The sequence below is a fragment of the Pristiophorus japonicus genome, chromosome 1 (genome assembly GCF_044704955.1).
Source record: "Pristiophorus japonicus isolate sPriJap1 chromosome 1, sPriJap1.hap1, whole genome shotgun sequence".
NCBI classification, from domain to species: domain Eukaryota; kingdom Metazoa; phylum Chordata; class Chondrichthyes; family Pristiophoridae; genus Pristiophorus; species Pristiophorus japonicus.
Genome location: NC_091977.1, coordinates 54811700 through 54833963, shown reverse-complemented (window position 1 = coordinate 54833963; position 22264 = coordinate 54811700). Strand labels below are relative to the sequence as shown.

The 22264-nt window shown below is 46.6% G+C and overlaps 1 pseudogene; it reads left to right on the top strand.

The window, feature by feature from the left end:
• Positions 1 to 12205: 12205 nt before the first annotated feature.
• On the top strand, positions 12206 to 14982 carry LOC139279550 (histone H2A-like; annotated as a pseudogene).
• The last annotated feature ends 7282 nt before the right edge of the window (positions 14983 to 22264 follow it).

Here is a 22264-nt window from a genome sequence, read left to right as displayed (position 1 = left end):
ATGCCGAACCACGGATGTTTCCGGACCAGCGAGTCCCAGACCAGAGAAGTCCAACCTGTATTTCATTATTTCCATTACCATTTGTTCTCCTTCATTTGTTGCCATCCATTCCCATTGCCAGCTCAGTCCTGCTCCTGAGTGTGGCTCCTAAAGTACCACAGGGATCGGTGCTGGGGCCTCAACTATTTACAATCTATACTAATGACTTGGATGAAGAGACCGAATGCAATGTAGACAAGTTTGCTGATGATACAAAGATGGGTGGGAAAGCAAATTGTGAGGAGGACACAAAAAAATCTTCAAAGCAATATAGACAGGCTAAGTGAGTGGGCAAAAATTTGGAGTTTGGGAAAATGTGATGTAATCCACTTTGGCAGAAAAAATAGAAAAGCAAATTATAATTTAAATGGAGAAAAATTGCAAAGTGTTGCAGTACAGAGAGACCTGGGAGTCCTTGTGCATGAAACACAAAAAGTTAATATGCAGGTACAGCAAGTGATCAGGAAGGCAAATGGAATGTTGGCCTTTATTGCAAGGGGGATAGAGTATAAAAGCAGAGAAGTCCTGCTACAACCGTACAGAGTATTGGTGAGGCCACACCTAGAGTACTGCGTACAATTTTGGTCTCCATATTTAAGGAAAGATATACTTGCATTGGAGGCTGTTCAGAGAAGGTTCACTGGGTTGATTCCAGAGATGAGGGGGTTGACTTATGAATATAGGTTGAGTCAGTTGGGCTCATACTCATTGGAGTTAAGAAGGATGAGAGATGATCTTATCAAAACATATAAGATAATGAGGGGCTTGACAAGGTGGATGCAGAGAGGATATTTCCACTCAGAGGGGAAACTAAAACCAGCGGACATAGTCTCAGAATAAGGGGCTGCCCATTTAAAACTGAGATGAGGAGGAATTTCTTCTCGAAGAGGGTTGTAAATCTATGAAATTGTCTACCCCAGAGAGCTGTGGAGGCTGGGTCATTGAATATATGAGGGAATAAAGAGTTATGGGGAGCGGGCAGGGAAGTGGAGCTGAGTCCAAGATCAGATCAGCCATGATCTTATTGAATGGCGGAGCAGGCTCGAGGGGTCTAATGGCCTACTTCTGCTCCTATTTCTTATGTTCTTAAGTTCTAGGAGATCCCTTTTTCCTCTCAGCACCACTCTCAACACTCATAGCAGGGACTGCGGCCTTCCTATACTGTAAGTATGAATTCCTGTTCTCACAAGAGTTGCCACCTAAAGTATACAGAGGCTGCAACCCATGGTATTATTGCTGCAAGCTACGCTGATGAGAGAGGGAACCACTTTGGTGCAATAGCAGCCAGATTTAGGCAGGAACAGATCTGAGGAGAGAGAGGCCTTGGGTGCACTAATTTTTGTCAGCAAACACTAACATGCTATCCTGGATCCCAGGAAGAAAAATGTTTTAAGGCATTTTTAAAATGTTTTTCTTGAGATGTGGGAGACATGTCAAGGCAGTATTTACTACGTACCCTTAGTTACCCTGAGGGTATTAAGAACCAATCACATAGTGCGAGACTGGAGTCACATGTCGGCCAGACCAGATAGTGGTGGCAGGTTCCCTTCATTAAAGAACATGATTGAACCAGTTGGGTTTTTATGGAAATCTGGTAGCTTTCATGTTCATGCTTCTGATGCAAGTAAACAAATTAGCAAATTTATTAGCAAATTTATTGAATTCAGTTTTACCTCAGAGTCCTACTCACAGCTATCATTGGTAAGTGAAAAAGTTTAACAGTTTACAACAAGTACTGAGGCAGCAAAACCATTTTTAATTTAGAAAGCTAAAAATAAAGACCTTTCGTGACACTACCAACTTATCTCGTAAGGCAGGTAACACTCAAGATGCAAGTCTGCCCTGAACGGCACCAGGTGTTGTTTCAGAATATCAGTCCGCAGAAGCACCTAAAATTCATTTGTATTTAACTTACACAGCTGTGCCCTCTTAGGTGTAGCCTCTTGAAAAGCCATGCAGGAAATTCAGGGACATTGCTAATCGGGTACCGAATGGGGACAAAGGATTGCTGCCTAATCTTTCTGTGCATAGCACCTGTTTTTCAGACACTATTAGGGCATTAAAGCCAGGAAAACTAGTCCTTTAAGTCATGAAGAGAGACCATGCATTTGTTTTCATAAGAGAAAAGAAAATGGGATGTTTAGAGGAGATATGATCCAGGTCTTTACATGCCGAGAGGTATAAGTGATGGTGGCAAAGGAGGCTATTTCATTTAGAATCCAAATGCAGAACTAAAAGGTGAAGATTTTAAATTAAAGCAAAAGGTCAGAAGAATGTTTTTTCCTGCAGACTAGTGGATACCCAACAAATAAATAAAGACTCAGAAATAGAGATTTATTTTGGAACAGATGTTCCCATCTCCCACGGAGCTGCTGTTTGGCCAAAAACCTTGCCCCTTCAACTTCTCCAAAATGATTTAATGTTGCATGTCTATAGCCAACTTTTCCCATCCCCTTTGGTAGTTATGTGATGGATAAGCTACACAAGGAGGTTGAGCTCTTGGCACCAGTTCTCCCAAAACATCATTAATGTAAAAAGTGGACACTTCAACAATTTTTCAGGTTGGATGTCCGCTTTTCACCTGAGACAAGTTCCACTAAAGCCCTGCCGTTGAAGTGATCGAACGGAGATCATTTTTGTTTTGAACCCTGCATGACATTTTGAAATTGAAAAGGTCTGCAAGTATTGCTTTGTTGAGCATAATTGCAAATACTGATCACTGCTGTGACCGAACAATGGCATACCAATCTTGTGCATTGTTGCTTTTCCATCTATCTTTCTTTCAAAGTATCACACTGAGTAAATATACTTCACAGTCTTGAGTGTTGCAGGTTCTATCTTGATGTGTTGTCTTTCTCCTCAGTGCTGCTTAAAAGGATTTGTATGGTTGGGTCGAAGGCTGGTAATGCTGTTGTCACACTGACAGGGTTCCCAAAATGCTAATGTCAGTGCAAAATGCTGATGGTTGACATACATATTGAAGATTTCTTTGATTTGGTGTAAGCACAAAATGTCTTATTTCAAGGGTCGAGGACACAGAGAAACTTGTAAAAATACAAGGTGCAAAAGTACCATGATGATAAAAAAAAGAATCTGCGCCCCTGTCCCTGAAATGCTGATTCTGATTGGTCAATGTAAGTTCCTGACTCCTGAGGTATGGAGAGAAAGCGGGAGAGGGGTACTGAGGTTGCATGATCAGCCATGATCATATTGAATGGCGGTGCAGGCTCGAAGGACCGCATGGCCTGCTCCTGCACCTATTTTCTATGTTTCTAGGAATGAAACATTGTATGCCTATAGATTGGATAACTCAGTAGATGTGGCACCAGCTGAAGAACAAAATGGAATAGAAAGAATACTTTCAAAGTGGATATCTACCTAATTCATGATTCTTTTGCCAGCAAAGTAAACCTTCAGTTTTGCAGTGAGAACTGGGCATTGTACAAAATGGTTAGGAATTTAGCCCAGCGAGCAACCGATTGCTGTAACTTCTACGCTACCGAACAGTTTCCAAAGCACAGTCTTAACGGTAATGAACTCGCTCATGAGTTGCAATAGGTGCAGTGTTTACTGGAGCATAAAATCCAAAGTGCAGGACCTCTTCAGTTTGTATGATTTATGGAACCACACCAAGATGCTTTTCATGAAGTTTTATATCTAAACAAGATTGGGGTCACTAGCCTTGTCAATTGTACTACCTGAGAATAGAGATCCCGATACTGAAACTAATCAAGAAATATCTAAAAACTATTGTTACTAACCGAAACCTGAGCAGTCAAATAATCTTAATCATTGAATCTGAATGGGCATGAATCTTTGACCTTGTACAATTACAATGATATATTTTCAGTGAAATAGTGGTAGTAAAGAATTCCTAAATATAAATACCAGAATATAAATACTCTAAATACCACAAGACAGAAAAAAATATAAACAGCTTGAAATTCTCCGGTTGTTGCTGGAGGAAGCTCAATTTTAGCTCAGTCTCAGCCACCATATATAATCTTCACTAACTCCCCTGGGGCAGAAATTCTACAGCTGTGGATTGCAAAATGAATGATGTCTGACAGGCAGGGGTTTGAATTTGGGGGTGGACCCAGTTACTCTTAAGTCCCCGTCCCATTTTGTCCCCATCAGAAATTATTGTGTAAATAGGTGGCAGACATATTAAAATGCCATATGATTGGGGCCGAAATTGCGTATCACTCCAGTTGGAGGCGGTAATCTTTCCGAGGCCAGACATTCCCCCATCTCCCCACTCCGGGTGAAAACACTTTCGCGTCACATTAGTGTCTCCCGGAGGTGCTAATGCGAGGCACACAACAGGAGAATTTGAACCCCTGATGGTTCTACTTGAGGAGATATTTTGTGATCTCCGCTTCACAAGAGAGGGCTGTTACTGATTGTGCTGTAGGCTGATCTTCAGACAACTTCTTGAACAAAGACAGTTTTCCCTGCAGTTGTGAAGGTTACGCCTAGCTGGACATCAATGCAATAGTACTCCTTTCGATTCATGCAAGAGTCACTCCTCTCAGTGGGAGAACACAGGCTGCACCTCAGTCTGCTTGTTTAATGAGTCCTCGCAGCACTCAAGAAGCTCTTTGTTTGTTGCTAGTGCCCCCTTTCTATATGGACTGTTGGCACACGACCTATGACTGGTGCTGGGGCAAAGATTCAGGTTGCACGTGATTCATTAAAGTGGTTCCAAGAAAATTGGCACAGAAGTATTGAATTTTTATGATAAATTTCCTTGCTGCTATGAAACATATGCATTGAAACAAAACAAGCAAAAATTTGACAAATGAACAGTTTCATATAACATTTGTCTAATTTTCTTTACAATATTGTTTCAACACAAAGTCTGTTTTTTCCTAAACTTGAATTTTAATATTTGTCTGAAAAAAGGGCCATTAATATAGGCTTTTGCGGTTTATGGAATTTTTGTCATTTTTGTAGCAAGCAATACAGGTTAAAGGCAGAGAAACTGAAAGTTATGGCATAATGTTAATCATATTCACCTCAATATTTTAGTACTTGGTTTGAACTGACGCATTAATTTCTTTCGAATAAAATTTACAATGACGTCTCATAATCTGCAAATACCTTCAGGGAACTGATTATGACTGAGGCTTCTCTTTAATTCAATAGATGGCAAGTGTAATTAAAACCAAAACACAACATTATTAGTGATTCATCTCACTTGCTGTAATCAGCAAAATTGCAGCAAACAAAAGATGAGGCATTTTTAACCTTTAAACCTTTGCCCTGACAGCATTAAATGTTCTGACTGAATGCACTTTATGGATTCTTAAGGGACAAGAGCTAATTCGTATAATGTCACAAAACATTAAGGGATTCAGTTATCTATATTAAACTCGTGGATTTTGATATTATTTTAAGGTACAAATAAATATTACTTCGCACATCTGCACTATTATGACTAACAACATCAGAATAATATTGCATTAGAGAGAAGTCTGAAATCTCATGTTAGATGCTTGCATAAATCTGCTGAAGCCCTGCAATCCAAATTGTGATAGTCCCAACAAACACTGGGGGGATTTTCTGCCCTCCCTGTCCCCATCTGCCCCCACCGCCCCACCGCCCCCCACGAGCGGACTGCGACTGATTGTCCGGGCGGGAGGCTCGGTCCATTTTGAGGGCTGTGCTCCATTAGGATTGGGTTGGTGGGCTGACCTCAGGACATCCTGCCAGCTCCAGCCCACTGCACTAGCGGAAAAAGGTAGGTCCATGGGGAGCCCCAATATCTGGGGTGGGGGAGCCAAAGCAGCAGAGGCCCAAACTGGACTTGTGGTGCTTAAAGGAATGCTCTCTCTCCTTCTGGCCCCACAAAAGAACTTACATTTGGGATCCTCTTTGCCCAGGCCACCCAGTTCAGTCCAAAAAATGGTGATCAAGGTCCTATGTGCGTCATAGGACTCCAATTTTTCTTTTAAATAAGCTACAGCTTATTTAGGGGGCAGCTCCAGCCACCCAGCCATAGACTTGGGAGGAACACTGATGCGGCCACCATGATGGTGGGAATGGGGCGGTAGGTCATTGCTCACCATTTTCATGGTGCTACCGCCCTGTTTCTGCTGGCGGGAGGCCTGGAAATTCACCCCTTTGCAGCTTGCTGCTTTCTATATAATATCACAATGAAAATGTTTTAATGCTTATGGTAGCTGAAGAAGTTAATGGTGAGGAGAGGTAGATGGGGGGAAGAGGTCCCTCCTCTCAACATGAGAACGGTGCATAGGAAGGGCACGATGTGGAGCAAGAGAACCAGCAACCAGAGAAAGGAGGAGGCAACTTAGAGTCTGTGCTTTCAATGAACAGAAGCGGATATGCCAAATAAAGTCACTTCACATCTTCCTGTTCCCTTCCAAAACCAACACGAACTCCCTCACTGTCAAACACCACTGCCTATTTCCTTGATCAGAGGTTTATAGTTGCCCTGCCATCATCCAACTACCAAAAGTTTGCAAGCAGACGCAAAAATAAACTCAGAACTCCGTGTGGTTTGTTTACTTTGTAGAACATTTACCGAGAGGCGCCAAACCATCCATTCACCTTATCTAGAACTATTTCTTAACACTGAGTCCACCCTTTGTGCCAGCTAATTCTCATGTTCTAGCCCAGTATAATACTTCCACGAGGTGCTCTGTGAGTGAGGTGAGGTTGAGGGATGGGTGGCTGCAATGCTTTCACTGGAGCCTTAGAGAGTTGAGGTGACTGAATGAAGCAGCTGACCCAGAAGGGGCAAGAGTTGCTGTACCCACACCTGAAACTCCATCGTCTGTAGGCACTGGAGAGACAGTGACAACCTGTCATAACAGACTGAATTGTCCTAACCAGTTCTAGGAGTCCCAAGGCTAACCCTCAAGCTATCTATTGAAGCAGTAGTAGCTGCCACTCCGGAAGCCATCAAATGTCCTTGCTTCCTCCTCCTGGCACCTTACTGCTGTTGCAATCTCTTAGCTTCTCATACTTCCTTTCTGTACCATCACCTGGTAAATTCACTGATGCAAATGAAAATCTCTGCAAACACTCAAGCACTAGCTGGAATTACAATCACTGTGTGAACTCATATAACCTGTCCCACGGGGTTCTGCTCGTCTTTCAAGGGTACTTCAGTTAATACATCATCTATGCATTTGCTGGAACTTTACCTCTTTACCTCTCACCATTATGGGATGCATGTACTCATATGGGGATGAACAGGTCTCACGTGTGAGATGAGTGAAGCCTCTGTCAGTGGTACAGGACGTGGATTGGTAGCCGTGTCTTGACTTCCCTTGGCTACCCTTGTGAAATCATTTGGACCTCTTCCTGCACTGAGTGGCAATTCTTAGGATGCTGGAAATTGCAATGAGAGCTCCCTCCAAATAGCCTGAACTAACCTGTTATGGGGCTTCCTACTCTCAGTGTCTGAAAACCAATCAATTCTTGCCCTGACTGCAGCCACAATATCTCCAAGGATGCACCTGGGAGCCCTTACTGCTGCTGGTCCTTCAGATGTTTGTGCAGCTGTGCTTCCTGCTGCTTAAAAAGTGATGTCCCATTTTAACTTGCCTGATTCCATTCTTATCTATCTAATCACAGCCAGAGAATCACCTGCAATGGCTTCTCTTCCTGCCCTTGCACCGTTACCTCTGGTGTCCCCCAAGGATTTATCTTTGGCCCCCTCCTATTTCTCATCTACATGTTGCCCCTTGGCGACATCATCCGGAAACATGGCATCAGTTTTCACATGTACACTAATGACACCTAGCTCTACCTCACTACCACTTCTCTCGACCCCTCCACGGTCTCTAAACTGTAAGACAACTTGTCCGACATCCAGTTCTGGATGAGCAGAAATTTTCTCCAATTGAATATTGGGCAGACCGAAGCCATTGATTATGGTCCTCACCACAAACTCCTAGACACTAACTTCATCCCTCTCCTCAACTCTTGACTGAGGCTGAACCAGACTGTTTGCAACCTTGGTGTCATATTTGACCATGAAATGAGCTTTCGACCACATATCCGCAGCATAACTAAGACCGCCTATTCCCACCTCCGTAATATCGCCCGTCTCCGCCCTTGTCTCAGCTCATCTGTTGCTGAAGCCCTCATCCATGCCTTTGTTACCTCGAGACTTGATTATTCCAACTCATTCCTGGCTGGCCTCCCACATTCTACCCTACGTAAACTAGAGGTGATCCAAAACTCGGTTGCCCGTGTCCTAACTCACAAGAAGTCCCACTCACCCATCACCCCTGTGCTCACTGACCTATATTGGCTTCCGGTTAAGCAACGCCTTGATCTCAAAATTCTCATCCTTATTTTTAAATTCCTCCATGGCCTCACCCCTTCCTATCTCTGTAATCTCCTCCAGCCCCACAACCCCCCGAGATGGCTGCGCTCCTCAAATTCTGCCCTCCTGAACATGCCTGGTTGTAATCGCTCAACCATTGGTGACCGTGCCTTCTGTTGCCTCGGCACCAAGCTCTGGAACTCCCTGCCTAAACCTCTCCGCCTTTCTACCTCTCTCTCCTCCTTCAAGATGCTCCTTAAAACCTACCTCTTTGTCCAAGCTTTTGGTCACCTGCGCTAATTTTTACTTATGAGGCTAGGTGTCAAATTTTTATCACATAATTCTCCTGTGAAGCGCCTTGGGATGTTTCACAACATTAAAGGTGCTTATATAAATACAAGTTGTTGTTGTTATTGTTAATTAGCTACCATCTTTTAAAGGTTATAACAAAAATGTATTTCCTTCCCTCCCATTGGTCGGTACCTAATGAGGACTGGTATTACTGCTCTGAACCCATCCTTCATGGTGTGATATCTTTATACAGCTACTCAAGCAAACACCTTACAAGATGGTTCCTTAACAGAAACTGTCATCATGTGACTTTACCACACGACCATTTATTGTTATTGCATCAATAGTTGCATTACATCAGTAGTCTACTAGGTGGAGCTCAAAATCATCACATACTTGGAGCAGCTCGCGCTGGAGATTGAATTGGTATGTCCCAGGGCCTGCCACTCCAGCTCTTTTATAGCCTGACCCGCGGAGCTGCTCTCTCGCAGGTCGGGGGGCCATGATGATTTTGAGATGGGTGACGTCATCAAAACCCTGGTCGCCATTTTGGCGCGTGGGCAGGAACATCAGCAGGGCCCAGGTACAGAGGAGTGGGAAAGTCGGGGCGGATGAGTGGGGAGTGTTTGTGGCGAGATGCGGTGAATGTTTATGGCGGAGGAGCGGCGAGTGGTCGTGGCGGAGGTGTGACGATGAGGGTACGGGACCCAGAAGAGCCGAGGGCCCATGGGCAGCACGGGCCAGCCACACTGCGATATGTGTGCACACTGGTCTGTGCAACAGAGTTGGTCTCCAGTCGTCCTGGTTAACCGTTGCCACTGGATAAAGGCCTAACTCTGTCAAGCCCGTGTGGTGGCTGATGTGCAACGGTCACCACATGTTAAAAAAAATTTGCACACAGGCATCTTCCACCCCTTCAATTGGAGATCAGGACTGGAACATCGGGTCATTCATCGAAACACCTGTGAAACATAGAAACAGAAAATAGGTGCAGGAGTAGGCCATTTGGCCCTTCGAGCCTGCACCACCATTCAATAAGATCATGGCTGATCATTCCCTCAGTACCCCTTTCCTGCTTTCTCTCCATACCTCTTGATCCCCTTAACCATAAGGGCCATATCTAACTCCCTCTTGAATATATCCAATGAACTGGCATCAACAACTCTCTGCAGTAGGGAATTCCACAGGTTAATAACTCTCTGAGTGAAGAAGTTTCTCCTCATCTCAGTCCTAAATGGCCTACCCCTTATTCTAAGACTATGTCCCCTGGTTCTGGACATCCCCAACATCGGGAACATTCTTCTCGCATTTAACTTGTCCGGTCCCGTCAGAATCTTATATGTTTCTATGAGATCCCCTCTCATCCTTCTAAACTCCAATGTATAAAGGTCCAGTTGATCCAGTCTCTCCTCATATGTCAGTCCAGCCATCCCGGGAATCAGTCTGGTGAACCTTCGCTGCACTCCCTCAATAGCAAGAACGTCCTTCCTCAGATTAGGAGACCAAAACTGAACTCAATATTCCAGGCGAAGCCTCACCAAGGCCCTGTGAACTCGTGGAAGCAAGTCATCCTTGTTCAAGGGACCGCCTATGATGATGACTAGGTAGAGCTCTATAACATATAGCTAATGAATTTCCTGGGAGGAATGTTCAGTGAGTTAGCAGCAGAGTAATGTGGGTGGGTGGATGTCCCATCCCACCAGTGGGAGGAGAATTTAGCCCATAGAATCACATCTTCACTGTTGTTATGTAGGAACAAGAGGTAGCCAATTTTCTGACAATAAAGTTGCACAAACAGTAAATATGCTGATAGCCAGTTTTCAGTGATGTTGGTTGAGGGTGAAATGCTGTCTAGTACACCAGGAGTACTGCTGCCATGGGTTACATCTGGTACTGGTTACATCTACTTGAACATCTGAACTGAAAAACAGCACCTCCAGCATTCTGCACTCCCTCAGTACTGCGCCAAAGTGTCAACCTAGATTATGTGTTCAAGTCCGTAATGAGGCTTGACCAACTAACACCCCCCCACCCCCTACCTCCACCCCCACCCCCACCAAACTTCTGATTTAGAGACGAGTGCTACCAACTGAGTTCATATGTTATTTAGGTTGATAATTTGAGGAGCATTTTTTAATCAGTCTGCACTGCTGCTCCTCAGAGAATGATACAGCACAGAAGGAGACCATTCAGCACATCATGCCTGTGCCAGTTCTTTGAAGAGCTATCCAATTAGCTCCACACCCCTGCTCTTTTCCCGTCACCCTGCAAAGTTTGCTACTTCAAGTATTATCCAATTCCCTTTTGAAATTTACCACTGAATCTGCTTCCACCACCTTTTCAGGCAGTGCAATCCGGATCATAACAACTCGCTGCGTAAAAAATGTCTCCTCGTCTCCCATCGGGTGCTTTTGGCAATTACCATAATTCTGTCTCCTCTGGTTACTGACCCTCCTGCCAGTAGAAACAGTTTCTGCCTATCAACTCAATCAAAACCCCTGGGGCTGGATTTTATGCTTTTATGTTTTTGAGGCGATAATGGCGATGGGGCGGTAAAGTTAGCGGCCGGGAATAGTTTGCGTCTCAATTGGTAGGTTTGGGCATCTGGGCCCTGCGTCAGGAGGCACAGCAATAAGGGAGGCGTTGTACACCTCTCTTGGCACGAGGTTGGGAGACTCCTGAGCTAAAGAGCAGGTCTGGGGGCGCTCCGAGAGACACTTGGGGGGGGGGGGGGGGGTGGAAACTAAAAAAAACACATAAACATTCCCAAAACATTGCCCACATCACAACACAAATCGCTAGAAAAATTAAAAGAAAAAACCATCACACTAACCTGAGGAATCCATTACTCACCTCTTCGCCGACGGGATGGTTGGACCGCCCCTGATTTCCAAGGCGGTCATTGCGAGACACGTTTCCAGGTGGATGGGTCAGACAGGAGCTCAAACCCATGCGGGTGTCTCAACCACGGGCGTTGCACACTGGCGCAGCTCTTCCGGGCGGTGCTGCTCCGCGCTGCCACAAGGATCCGAGGATCGCTGCGGGGCGCTGGAGGCTGACCGCCCGCCCGGAAGACCCCATTGCCGCCGCTCCGGGCCGAAAAACTGAGCGCAGAAGACTGGAAAAATCCAGCCCTTGGTATTCCCCGGGAGTTTCTGATTTGTGCTGGTGACAGCCGAGCTACCTGCCCATTACATAAGATTTGGGGGCTGGAGTAGGCCACACAGCCCTTCGATGGTCCTAGATGGGGACTCGGGACATATACCCGAGCAAGTACTTCTAGTTACTGTCCACACCTTTAATTAATATCAACTGACCTGACAGTTCAGAATTACTGGGGCGAACCTGAAAATTGTGGGCTGTGAGCGAGACTGAATTTACGATTTGTGCTGCTAATGGCAAGGCTCCATGCTGGCAGCAGACAGACTCTTAAAATGATCCCCCGAGTATTCTCTGGAACAAAAATGTTGCCCTGTGTCGTGTTGTTTTCTTATGTTGCAACCATCTCGTTAACAGCAGCTGGGCAACACCTAGGGAGCTACCTGTCAGAGTCGCTGAGGGTCATTGAGCAAGATGTCGGGCCGCGGTAAAACCAGTGGCAAAGGGCGCGGCAAGTCCAAGACCCGCTCCTCCCGAGCCAGCCTGCGGTTCCCGGTCGGCCGCATCCACCGCCTGCTGCGCAAGGGTCACTACGCCGAGCGGGTGGGGGCTGGAGCTCCGCACTAACTGGCCGGCATCCTCGAGTACCTGACCGCCGAGATCCTCGACCAGGCCGGCAACGCGGCCCGCGACAACAAGAAGACCCGCATCATCCCCCGCCACCTGCAGCTCACCATCCGCTTCACCTTTTTCAGTTGTAATCCTACCCGGTCCAGCCTGCATAGCACCTCCTCCAGGTTCTGGAGGTGTTTTTCAGTATCGCGACCCGTGATGAGGATGTCATCTTGAAAAACCACCGTCCTTGGAATCGACTTGAGGAGGCTTTCCATATTTCGCTGAAAGATCGCGGCGGCCGAACGAATCCCGAATGGACAGCTGTTGTACTCAAACAACCCCTTGTGTGTCGTGATGGTGGTCAGCTTCTTCGACTCACTCGCCAGTTCCTGGGTCATGTAAGCTGAGGTCAGGTCCAATTTTGAAAAAAGTTTGCCACCAGATAGCGTCGCAAAGAGGTCCTCCGCTCTCAGCAGCGGGTACTGGTCTTGGAGTGACACCCGATTGATGGTGGCCTTGTAATCACCACATATCCTGACCGACCCATCTGCCTTGACCGGCACGATCGGGCTCACCCAGTCACTGAATTCGACTGGCGAGATGATGCCTTCCCTCAGCAGGTGGTCCAATTCGCATTCTATCTTTTCCCGCATCACGTACGGCACCACTCTGGCCCTGTGGTGTACTGGCTTGGCGTCCGGGTTTATGCGAATCACTACCTTGGTCCACATGAAAGTGCCGATGCCGGGTTGAAATAATGAGTCAAATTTGTCCAGGACCTGTGAGCATGATACTCGCTCCACAGAAGAAATTGCATTGACATCGCCCCATTTCCAGTTCATGACAGCAAGCCAACTCCTCCCCAGTAGTGCGGGACCATCTCCTGGGACAATCCAGAGTGGCTACCTGTTCTCCGAATCTTTGTGGGTCACGACTACCTTGCACCGGAATGATCTCCTTTGTGTATGTCCATAGCTGTGCGTTAATCGGCAATAATTTTGGCCTCCTGGCCTTGGACACCCACAACCTTTCAAACTGTTTGATACTCATCAGGGACTAGCTGGCCCCCGTGTCCAGTTCCATTAATACTGGGATGCCATTGTGGAGCATTTTCATCATTATCAGTGGCGTCCTGGTATATGAACTGTATATGTGCTCCACATGAACTCGCTGAACTTCAGCTTCCAGCAATTTCCCCAATATTCATTTGGCCTCGTAGGGCTTACATCGGGCCCGTCCTCCTTGTATATCAACCTGCCTGCAGGCTTCCTGCACATACGTGCCAAGTATGCAGTTGCAGTTTCTGCAGGTATATTGCTGATACCTGCAAGCCCTGGCTGGGTGTTTGCCTCCACACCTCCAGCATGAGCTAGAGGCCCCATTGTTGGAAACAAAAGGTCCATTGCCAGTCGATCATCTCTGACTGTCTCTGTAATTGTCCATAAACGCACCATTAACAGGTGTTGATATCCCCATTACTGGCCGCATTGTCCATTGCGATGGCATGAATCGCCGTTCAGCTAATTATTGTCTCTGTTGAATTCCCCCTTTGGGTTCGACTGCATGCTGGGGCATATCCGATTGCCCTTGTCTGCCTTGAGAACTGTGTGCCGTGTTAACAATGCCTGGTCGTTTGCCGCATTTGAGCAAGATTTTTGTCATAAATCATTCTGGTCTCTTCTTCCCCTGAGATAATTGTCTGGGCTATCAGAGCCGCCGCTTCCAAGGTCAAGTCTTTGGTCTTAATCAGTTTCCTGAAAACCCCAGCGTGCCCGATGCCCTCAATAAAAAAGTCTCGCAGCATCTCCGCTCTGCATGCATCTGGGAACTTACATAGGCTCGCCAGTCGCCAGAGATCTGCCACAAATTCTGGAACGCTTTTCCCTTCTCGCCACCGGTAAAACTGGTGTCTCGCCATGTACATGCTGCCCGCCGGTTTAAGGTGTTCCCCGATCAACTTACTGAGCTCTTCGAACTTCTTGTCCGCTGGCTTCTCTGGCGCTAGAAGGTCCTTCATCAGGGGGTACGTTCTGGATCCACAAACCGTCAGGAGATGAGCCCTGTGTTTGTCGGCCGAATCCTGTCCCAACCATTCCTTAGTGACAAAACTTTGCTGTATTCTCTCAATAAAGTCATCCCAATCATCACCAACACAGTACCTCTCTTCTGTGCTGCTAGTGGCCGTGCTCGCGTGGTTTAAATCCCAGTTTCTCGTTGCCAATAATATGTCCTTACTATACAGTACAAATGCACAAGAGGCGCATACTTGAGAGAAGATCACTCTGTGACCAGTTACCTTTATTACCAAGACCTCAAGAGGTAGACGGTAGGTGGAGCTTCCCCTTTTATACCGGAAAGTCCAGGTTAGGAGTATCTCCTACAAGTTTGCCCCCTGTGGTCAGTGTTCTCAAGGTGTACAACTTAGGTCAGCTTATGCATGGGTTACAATGACAGTTGAATACATGACACGCATCATCCCCGCCACCTGCAGCTCGCCATCCGCAATGACGAGGAGCTCAACAAGCTTCTGGGTGGGGTGACCATAGCCCAGGGCAGGGTCCTGCCCAACATCCAGGCTGTGCTGCTGCCCAAGAAAACCGGACCCGCCAGCAAGGTTTACACCTGAAGACCACAAGGATCAAATCAAATCAATGCCACAAATCACAAAGGCTTTTTAAAATCCTCCCACCTTGTCTTTCTGAAGAACTTCATCCAGATTTTCTTCCGATTTACTTTGAAGAATTTAACGGGTTTGCCAGAAAACTCTGTTCGAAATTGACGATCTGAATTCGTGCTTGACATGAACTAAAGAAAAATAATCCAACGCGATAATTTGTCACATTTAACCGGCGTGAATAGCACGATTGACACTTGGCTTTGTAATCAAATTTATTAAAGATTATTTGTAACTTCAAAAAAAAAAGCCCAGTAACAATAACAAATTGTCACATGGGCCAATATTTTCCACTCCAATCGTCCTGGTGCACCCTGGGAGCACATATTAGGAAATTCCGCACCCCAGCCTTTGATTTTCTGACTATTAAAATAAATGGACAGAAAAGCACGAGTTAGATAATCTCCCGCTATGCACTTCAGCTGCTCGCCAGGAACACTGAAGTGGAAAGTTCTGACCATGGTCAGTCAATTTTAGTTTTCGGATACAACATTTTGCCATTTCAATGTTTCGAAAATCTAGGGCTCAGTTTTCCCCAGTGATTTGAGCCGTCTTTTTGGCATGCGCAGCTTTTTTCAGCCTAAATTTTAAAATCCAAGTTTCCGCAAACATTGTGCGTCAGCGTAACTCAGTTCGTTACGATTTTTTTAGGTTAGTTTTTTTTTGCGTCATGGGGGCATAACCTGATGTCTGCGCCAGTTTTTCACAATCGTGTAAGTTTGGCCAACTTACATTTCTCCCAGGGCAACGTATGTGACCACTCCCGAAAAACCTTCTGGGCACTTAAGAAAAACCAGCGCACATCAAAAAATCGGTACAGAAAGACGCCATTGTTTTTAGGCAAAGTTTTGGAGGGAGTCAAGAACACATAAATATGCATCATCAAGCTTAAATTTTTCACACTTAAAATGCAGAAAATGGAAGTTTCATGGAATTCTTTAAAGTTTTGATTTTTTTTTTCAAGTGCCACGCCACCACCGAATGTTTCTAAATCGGGCTCGAGGGTCGGAACATCAAATGTAACCCGGGTGGTTGGGGGCTTGAGGGGGTTCCCGATCACTGCGCCTGCTCAGACCTGGGTGTGGTCCATACTAGGGCGTCGACCTTGGGGAGAGAGTCAACAAAAAACCTTGTCCTGCCTGCAATTTTGAGCTTCTTGCAAAGGTATAATTGAATCGTGGGGGCAATACTAACAATGCCATATCTTGTGCGAGCCTTCTGCATGATGGTGCTGCGGAGGAGCCAATTGATTCAACATCATCGCATGAGGGACCTCAGAGCATGTAGGATGATGGGCAGGAGGCCTTACCCACATCGGGTATATCGAGACAGGTGTTCATACCTGCACCTGAGTGATGCAGACTGTGTCAGGAGGTTGCGTTTCCACAAAGAAGTTGTAACTGAGATCTGTGAGTTAGTAAAAACAGACCTGCAACCTAGAAGTGTCAGGAGGACTGCTTTGTCAGTTGAAGTGAAGGTTACAGCTGCACTTTCATTCTATGCATCTGGATCGTTCCAGGCCTCAACTAGGGATGTGTGCGCCATTTCTCAACATGCAACACATATCTGCATTCGGTAGGTAAACACTGCACTATATGCCCGGAGGAATGACTACATAAAGTTCCCCATGACCGCCCAGGCAATGTGTGAAAGGGCTGTGGGCTTCTCCAGGATTGCTGGCTTCCCAAAGGAACATCATCATCATAGGTAGTCCCTCGAAATCGAGAAAGACTTGCTTCCACTCTCAAAGTGAGTTCTTAGGTGACTGAACAGTCCAATACGGGAATTGCAGTCTCTGTCACAGGTGGGACAGACAGCAGTTGAAGAAAGGGTGGGTGGGACTGGTTTGCCGCACGCTCCTTCCGCTGCCTGCGCTTAGTTTCTGTATGCTTTTGGCGATGAGACTCGAGGTGCTCAGCGCCCTCCCGGATGCTCTTCCTCCACTTAGGGCGGTCTTTGGCTAGGGACTCCCAGGTGTCGGTGGGGATGTTGCATTTTATCAAGGTGACTTTGAGAGTGTCCTTGAAATGTTTCCTCTGCCCACCTGGGGCTCGTTTGCCGTGTAGGAGTTCCGAGTAGAGCGCTTGCTTTGGGAGTCTTGTGTCTTGCATGCAAACAATGTGGCCCACCCAACGGAGCTGGTTGAGTGTAGTCAGTGCTTCGATGCTGGGGATGGTGACCTGATCGAGGACGCTAACATTGGTGCGTCTGTCCTCCCAGGGGATTTGCAGGATCTTGCGGAGACATCGTTGGTGGTATTTCTCCAGCGATTTGAGGTGTCTACTGTATATGTTCTATGTCTCTGAGCCATACAGGAGGGCAGGTATCAGTACAGCCCTGTAGACCATAAGCTTGGTGGCAGATTTGAGGGCCTGATCTTCGAACACTCTTTTCCTCAGGCAGCCGAAGGCTGCGCTGGCACAGTGGAGGTGGTGTTGAATCTCATCGTCGATGTCTGCCCTTGCTAATAATAGGCTCCCGAGGTAAGGAAAGTGATCCACGTTGTCCAGGGCCGTGCCGTGGATCTTGATGACTGGGGGACAGTTCTGTGTGGCGGGGTCAGGTTGGTGGGGGACGTTTGTCTTATGGATGTTTAGTGTAAGGCCCATGCTTTCATATGCCTCAATGAAAATGTTGACTATGACTGGGAGTTCAGTCTCTGAAAGTGCGCAGACGCAAGCATACTTTAGTGCCTCAGCAGGGATTCCATTGGCTCCTGTTGCCTTGTCGTTCTTGAGCTGGCGGATGGCCTTTTCTATCTCGTGCAGGGCTGGGGTTTTGCTCTGATGGTGGCGGGTAGCATGCTGTGGGATGGAGTCGAGGACACTCGAGTCAAAGGCAGAGTCTCAGTTAAGGATATCTTCGAAGTGCTCCTTCCAGCGGGTCTTGACTGCCTCGGTGTCCTTGATGAGTGTTTCCCCGTTCTTGTACCCAAATGTACAGGGCTGCATTTGATTGTACCCACATCGCCTTGCGAGCACCTTTGGTGGATACTGAGATGTACAGGAACAGAAAAGGCTTCCAGTCTGTTAATGTGCAACTCGTATGTGACGACATGCATCGCATCATGTCAGTTAATGCGAGATGCTCTGGGAGCACCCATGATGCATTCATCCTACGTGAGAGTGCTATATTTGCCATGTTTCAGCAGCAGCCAGAGAGCAGAGCTGGCTACTGGGAGACAAAGAGTACGGCCTCACCATCTGGCTCATGACGCCCCTACGCGTAACCTGGATGGAAGCTGACCGGGAATACAACATGTTACACATTGCGATACAAAGCATAATGGAGAGGACCATAGGCATCTTGAAACAGCGTTTCCGATGCCTGAACCATTCCGGAGGCTACTTGTAATACTCCCCTGAGATTGTCGGTCAGTTCACTGTTGTGTGCTGCAAGCTGCATAACTTAGCCATCATGAGGCAGCAGCAGCTGGTAGTAGAAGACCCACCTGAGGTGAGAGTGGCTGATGATGATGAGGAAGATGCAGATGACGAGGAGGAGGATGAGGAAGCCATGCAACTACCTGAACCCGGAGCACGGCGGCGGAGGAGGGCGGGCCATTGTGCCCCTTTAACGATTGCTCGAGCCTTGCGCCAGCAGCTCATCCGTGAATGCTTTGCTGCCTGAAGGCTCACCTGCAACTATTCCAAATGGACCATGCAGTATAATGTGGATAAATGTGAGGTTATCCATTTTGGGGGCAAAAACACGAAGGCAGAATATTATCTGAATGGCGGCAGATTAGGAAAAGGGGAGGTGCAATGAAACCTGGGTGTCATGGTTCATCAGTCACTGAAAGTGGGCACGCAGGTACAGCAGGCGGTGAAGAAGGCAAATGGCATGTTGGCCTTCATAGCTAGGGGATTTGATTATAGGAGCAGGGTGGTCTTACTGCAGTTGTACAGGGCCTTAGTGAGGCCTCACCTGGAATATTGTGTTCAGTTTTGGTCTCCTAGTCTGAGGAAGGACGTTCTTGCTATTGAGGGAGTGCAGCGAAGGTTCACCAGACTGATTCCAGGGATGGCTGGACTGACATATGAGGAGAGACTGGATCAACTGGGGCTTTATTCACTGGAGTTTAGAAGGATGAGAGGGGATCTCATAGCAACATATAAGATTCTCACAGGACTGGACAGAATAGATGCAGGAAGAATGTTCCCGATGTTGGGGAAGTCCAGAACCAGGGGACATAATCTTAGGATAAGGGGTAGGCCATTTAGGACTGAGATGAGGGAAAACTTCTTCACTCAGAGAGTTGTTAACCTGTGGAATTCCCTGCTGCAGAGAGTTGTTGATGCCAGTTCACTGGATATATCCAAGAGGGAGTTAGATGTGGCCCTTACGGTTAAGGGGATCAAGGGGTATGGAGAGAAAGCAGGAAAGGGGGGTACTGAAGGAATAATCAGCCATGATCTTATTGAATGGCGGTGCAGGCTCGAAGGGCCGAATGGCCTACTCCTGCACCTATTTTCTATGTTTACTGTTTGGACCCGTTCTGCAATGTTGTGCTGTGCTAATGGAACAAATGATGAAACTGATTCTTGTTTACTTCAAAAGGTTGTGTTAATAATAGAACAAACAATGGAAATTATTCTTGTTTACTTCAAAAAGCTGTTAATAATTGGAAGTGGAAATTTTCTTTCCACATTCACTGAGTTTTCCAAATATAGTACTTTCTGAGGCAATGTTGGAAATATGAAGAATGTGATCAACATTCAGGTCACATTCATTATGTTGGGTTGATCAATCCTTCAATGAAGAGCTGTTTTGTAATGTAAATGATTCAGTTATAATAGAAAATGTACTTTATTCAAAAGTTTAACAAACATTTGTTTGTACTTAACTTTAATAAAAATATTCTTGTATCAAACTTTAAAGTTTTCAGTTAAGATCACTTACAAACTTTAGTATCACTTACAAACTAGGAGATCACTTAAAAACATTAAGATCACTTACAGACTTTTAAATTTACATAACTTACAAAAAACTTTTAATTTGAGAAAAGTTACACAGTAACAACAATAATAATAACAACAACAGCAACAGCAGCAAAAAAATGCTGCACCCATCTCTCCTCCACCTTATTCTGAGACCACCCACGACGCTTGGTCTTGGTGACTCCACTCCTGCCCGCAGGTTGTGGCACAGCATTTCTCGGGTTGGTACCAAGCTTATTCTTTCAAACATCTCGGGTAATGCGCACTTCTTGATAGGGTGGGGGGAGGTGGGGCAGCCGGTAAAGTGGAAGGCCCAGCTTGGGCCTCTCCAGAGGCTGGTCTAGGGATTGGAGTGGGAGTGGCAGTTGATTCTGTCAATGGGCACGGGGTCTGTACGTGTTCCCTTATCGCAGCGGCTAACTCCGACATTCCCTCCCTCATGTGCTCTGACAGTGTCTCAACTACCTGCAACATTCCTTCTCTCATGTTTGCCGACTGTCTCAGCTACCTGTGAAATGCCCTCCCTTATGTTGAGCAACAGTGTGTCAACTACCTGCAACATTCCCTCCCTCATGTTCACTGACAGCGCATCAGCTACCTGCGACATTCCCTCCCTCATATGCACCAATATTATATCCGCTGCCTGAGACATTCCCTCCCTCATGTTCCCGGACAGTGTTCCCATTTCTCGTGAGAGTGTTGTTATTTCTCCCGACAGTCCCGATACTTCATTACCCACCCCACTGATGGTGTCCAGGAGTGATTGTGTCAGGTCAATGCTCGCTGCATTCCTTGCCATCATCTGAACCACATCTGTTCGATCCTGTGGCCCAGGAGAGCATTGTCGAGCTCTCCTTCCCCTCTTCACCCTGGGTGTGCCTTGCTGCATCTCACTGGGACCCGCAACCTGGGACGGTGGGGCCTTGGGTGTGCCTCGCTGCACCCCACTGGAATCCCCAGCCTTGGACTGTGGGAAACCATGGAAAGTCCTAACAACACTCTAACCACTCAGGAAAGGGCCTGGCACCTCAATGGGCGGCACCTGCACCTTCCCTAAAGCAAGTACTACAGTGTGGGCTTCTTCCATCACCTCCCCCTCCCCCTCACCCCCATGCTCTTGGTCTGGAAGGTAGAATTGGAAGATGTTCTCCTCTTCAGGCTAGTCCGCGTCTGAATCTTCTTCTGCATCGTCAGGGTTCGCCTCAAGTTCTGCAAAATATAACAGAACAGAACAAATGGTTAGCAGCAGAGGAGGGGGCCGGGTGGCATGAGTAGGCTCACACAGTGCAGGCAGCAGGCTCATTTGAAGGAGCACGATGAATGATAGCACATTCCTCAACCGGAGTGTAGCTGACGGAGACATCCCCATGAACCGAAGCATGGCTAGCTCGCGCAGTACTTAACATTTAGCAAAGCCAGACTGTGGAATTTGCAGAACTTACCCTCTCCCAGCTTGTGCAGTGGTGGTTGCTTTTCTCCAGGTAGGACCCATCAAAGCAGTGACCCTCTCTTCCAAAGGTGTCTGTTGGCTGGAGATTTTCCAGGCCTCGTCCTGTTTGAGTTCTTTCCCATTTGTTGTGTGCCACCTTCCTCTGCAAAGATGAAAATATAACTTTTTAGAGAGAGTGTCTTTCTGCTGGATGGGACAAATTCAGCTGGTTACATTTACAATTGCAATTCCATTGAATAAATGAAAATATTACTTATACTAACTACATGACCAAGGTCCTGCCATTTCTTTTTGCACTGGCCTCCAAACCTCGGGGTGGTCACCATTGCACAGTAATCTTCTGCAAGTTGGTTCCAGCGTTTCTTCATTTCTTTTGATGAAACTTTTATGTGATCTCTGCTGGTGCCCAGCTCATGCCATCTGGCCTGAATTACAGTAACTACTGCCTCCACTTCATCCTGTAAGAATTCTTCGTCCTTGAGGAGTTGTGTTGCATCTTGTACTGCAGCTCCGATTTTTCCAATGAGAATTAAAGTTCTCACACACAACTCGCTTTTTAAAAACGGCCGAATGCAGACCAGGAGCTGTACTGGGCATGTGCGCCCATAGCAATCACGTCAACAATGTCCTCTTTTTTCGCGCATGTGCAGAAGGCAGTGCATCGTTTTTTCCGCCGCAGACACTAGGCTCTCCCCCGCAGCTACAGGACAGGCTGTGTGGTGCCAAATTCAAAAAATAGAACGGGGAAACTTGCTACTTTTTTTTTTGGAGTAGTTGGGGCCAAGAAAAACGGTATAACTCTGGCAATACGCCAAAAAATGGCATTGGGGAAAATTGAGCCCAATGATAATAAA